The sequence below is a fragment of the Oryctolagus cuniculus genome, chromosome 16 (genome assembly GCF_051225735.1).
Source record: "Oryctolagus cuniculus isolate XC-2025 breed Fujian yellow rabbit chromosome 16, ASM5122573v1, whole genome shotgun sequence".
Lineage (NCBI taxonomy): Eukaryota > Metazoa > Chordata > Mammalia > Lagomorpha > Leporidae > Oryctolagus > Oryctolagus cuniculus.
The window spans coordinates 37953068-37957291 of NC_142882.1; the positions used below are offsets into that span (position 1 = coordinate 37953068).

A 4224-nucleotide genomic window follows, 5' to 3' on the forward strand; every position below is an offset into this window, starting at 1 on the left:
CCACAGTCTTCCGGTGGTAAATTGAGCCCAGAGTGACTCTGTACTAGAGTGTCATGTTGTCAGCATTTTCATTTAAAAACATCATTGAAATTGAATGTTATGCTTATCTAAATCTCAGGATATCAATAGATACAAGCAATATTTACTAAGTTATTTTCTTTGTTTTAACCTCTCATTGAATGAACAGAAATATCATGCATTTCTTAAGTTCAATTTTAGGAATATTGAGATTCTTTCCACCGTTTCTGTCCTCCCACCCACACTCCCACTTCTCTTCTTCCTCTCTCTCCTATTATCAGTCTTATTTTATACGAAGGTCTACTTTCAATTAACTTTATGCACAGAAGATTAAGTCTACTGTAGTCCCCGCCTGCCCACCTGCCCACCTGTCTGGCCTAGCAATGTGGCAGTGGCGGCAGCAGCAGGTCCTTCCCAGACTTGGCCCAGGGAGGCAGCAGCACATGGCAGCCTCAGCGGCCATGAGCGCACCCCTGACCCATCCCAGCTTGCCCTAGAGGCTGCCACCAAAATGTCAGGGCCCCGCCACCTACATGGGCATGCAGGGCTTCCAGGACTACATCAAGAAGCACTGCCTGAGTGCTGTGGTGCTGGTGGAGCTGCAGAAACTGGCCTGGGGCAGCTTGGTGGGCGGCTGACAGCAGCAGGCCCCCACATACCCCAATTCACTTGCTGGTGAATGCTGTTGACTGCCTGCATCGCCTGTACAGCGCTTCTACACTGACTGGGTCAGCGGCGGCCAATGGAGCCACATGCTCGGCTACCTGGAGGTGCTGGCCAAGGCCTACTTCGACAGCAACATCTAGCTGCTGGTGTTCTTCAAAGGTGCGCTGGAGAAGGCGCAGCTGCACGAGTGGGTCAAGTGGCAGGGCAAGGAGCGCCAGATGGCGCAGATGATCATAAGGCATTTCCAGAACAAGGGCACGCCACCGCCCAAAGTCTGGTTCCTGCCGCCCCTCTGCATGGCTCACTGCATCCTCCTGGCACTCATCCACTTTCACGTCAAGGTCGCACAGAGCATTGGGGATCACCATCAGGAGGTGATTGGCTTCTGCAGAGAGAATGGCTTCCACATCCTGGTGGCATACGACTCTTGGCTATGCCCTGTGCAACATCCCTTGTTACTTCAGCGCTCATGCTCTCAAACTGAGCCACAACGGGAAGAGTCTCATCTCAAGCCAGTACCTGATGCACAAGGTTGCCAAGCAGCTGGACCTGAATCCAAACAGTTTTCCTGTTTTTGCTGCTCTGCTAGGAAATCACATTCTACCTGATGAGGATCTGGCGTCATTTCATTGGAGTCTGCTAGGTCCAGAACTTCCACTAGCCTTACTAAAGGTCCGGGCCCACCAGCTGGTCTTGCCACCCTTTGATGTAGTGATCAAAGCTGTTGCCAACTACATCTGCAACATTCAGGACATCTCTGACCTGGATGCCATAGCTAAAGATGTTTTCCAGCACACAGTCTAGAGCAGATGACAAAGTCACTCGATTTAAGAAAGCAATTGGATATTACTCGGCAACTAGTAAGCCTGTGTCATTTCACCTACCACATTACTTAGCCAGACCAAATCCATGTAGAATGCCTGGGGTAGTGCCGCCCTATGTTCCCCTCAGATGCTCAACATTCCACAGACCTCTCTGCAAGTGAAGCCTGCAGCCCCACAGAAGCCCAGCCTAGGGGACACCCCGGGCCAGGGGCCATACTCCTATGGTCTAGACAGGAGTGGGAAGGCCCTGGTGGAACAGAACAGCTACAGCAACATTCCGCATGAGGGGAAGCACACGCTGCTGTACAAGCGCTCCTCACCCATCAGTCCAGCCCAGGATGGCAGCCCCAACCACGTGGATTCTACCTACTTCCCTGGTTCTTCCACTTCATCATCTTCAGACAGTGATGGGGGCAGTGCAGGGGCAACAAACCACATCAGCAGGAACAAGGTTGGCTGGGAGAAGACAGGAAGCCATGCAGAGCCTCAGGCATGGGAGATGCAGGAGACCAAACAAAGACAGAAGGTTAATCCACTGCCTCTTTGGGAAGACAGCCAGTGGAAGGCAAAGGGAGCCAGATGGGCACAGTCCAGCCAATCCCATGCCTTCTGTCAATGCCCATCAGGAACCAGATGGACATCACTACCCCTGCCCTGCCCCCTGTTGTACCTGAGGTGCTGAGAGTGGCTGAGCACAGGCACAAGAAGGGGCTGATGTACCCCTACATCTTCCATGTCCTGACCAAGGGTGAAATCAAAATTGCTGTTTCTATTGAAGATGAAGCCAACAAAGACCTGCCTCCAGCCACCCTGCTCTATAGGCCAGTTCATCAGTATGTTTTCGGAGTCCTGTTAAGTTTGGCAGAAAGCAGAAAGAAAACTGAGTGACTAGCTTTTAGAAAAAAACATTCCAGAATTCTCGCCAGAGATCATTAAGGAATGGGCAGCTTACAAAGGGAAGTCCCCTCAAACTCTGGAACTGGTGGAAGCCCCGGCCTTCAGGGAATGGACCTGCCACAACTTGAAGAGGCTTTGGCTGGGCAAGGCAGTGGAGGACAAGAACTGCAGGATGAGGGCCTTCCTGACCTGCATGTGCTCAGAAACTCCTGCCATGCTGAACCCTGCCAAAGTGCCCACCCACCTCATGGTGCTCTGCTGCGTCTTAAGGTATAAGGTGCGATGGCCAGGAGCTCGAATACTCTGGCGTCAAGAGCTAGATGCCTTCCTTGCCCAGGTGCTGTTCCCCAAGCTCCACGAGCCAAATCAGCCACAGGAGCTCAAGATTGAGAACCTCAACCCCTGAGGGATTCAGCTGTCAGCTCTCTTCATGAGTGAGGTGGATATAGCGCTATTCACAAATGATGTGTGTGGACAGCCCATCCCCTGAGAGCACTATTGTCCATGGATGTATTTTGATGGGAAGCTCTTCCAGTGCAAGCTCCTCGAAGCCAGCCAGGAAAAGACCCCGCTCATCTACCTCTGTGGTGGTCAGGCCGAGCAGGCTGCCAAGGTGGAGAAAATGTGCCAGAGCATCCTCAAGGGGCTCAACCTCTCCTGGCAGAACCACCCCCTGTCCTTCCCCCCACACCCTGCTCTGCCCTTCTACCCCATCTCAGTGTACCCACGGCACTTCGGGCCCATGCCGCCCTCCCAGGGCAGGGGCAGAGGCTTTTCAGGAGTCTGTGGCTTTGGAGGCCCCTATGGGGAAGCGGTAGCGACAGTCCCCTACTGAGTCTTCCGAGTGGCAGTGTCGGCACCCTGTGGAGCCTTCTCAGGCAATGACAACAGTAGAACTAGCAAGGCCCAGTGTGAGTCCAACCTATGCCTGCTCAGGGAAGGAAGCTAGAAATCCTTGGCACCGTGGTGGGCCACTGGGCCAGGAGCAGGCGCACTGTGGGGGCTGTGGGCCCTTCCCCTTGCAGGTGGTCTGTGTTGGAGGATCTGCCAGAGAGTGTCCAAGAGGAGTTATTTCCACCCCCGTGATTTGAACCTTTGGAAGAGGTGGAAGGTACTACTGCAGAGGCTGTAAGAACCAGGGAGTGATTCAGGGCAGACCCCCGTATGCTGCTTCAGCAGAGGAAGTAGCCAAAGAGCTCAAGTTGAAATCCGGGGAACCCAAGTCATCTGCCGCATCTTCAGATGGGTCCCTGGCAGAAAATGGAGTGACAGCTGAGGAGAAGCCCCTACCCCAGATGAATAGGAGTGCGTGTGATGCCAGGGCCCCCAACCACTCCGAAAGTGCCTTGAACAGTGACTAAAACATGCAATACAAATCCTCGCTTAAATGCACTAAATAGAGACAGTGCTTGCTGCAGAGAAGCTGCTCTGGAGGCGGCTGTCTTAAATAAAGAAGAATAAACATTTTTATGGAGGGTGAACGATGCTGGAAGGGTAAGGATTTAGGAATATCTGGAGAGAAAGATAGCCTGCAGTTATGTACATTTTGTCCTTTCTGTAAGAGAAAAATGAGGACTTTGGAAATTCAGATTCCTCTTTGATATCAGAGATTTAAACAACACATTTTTAGTTTTAACCAGTTGTGGTCAAAATGCTACATTAAAACAAATAAAGAAAGAAAATGAAGAGCATGTGACTTCCACACTTAAAATGACGTACACATAAAGTTTAAACTGGTTATGACAAAAGCCTATAGTTGTGTTTCTTGAACTATGAAGAAAGCAAATTTTGGCAGTCTTTAAGTATATATAGCTTAAAT

General features: G+C 51.3%; 1 pseudogene; it reads left to right on the forward strand.

Annotated features, from left to right (window-relative positions):
* Positions 1 to 551: 551 nt before the first annotated feature.
* On the forward strand, positions 552 to 3958 carry LOC149121677 (constitutive coactivator of PPAR-gamma-like protein 1 pseudogene; annotated as a pseudogene).
* The last annotated feature ends 266 nt before the right edge of the window (positions 3959 to 4224 follow it).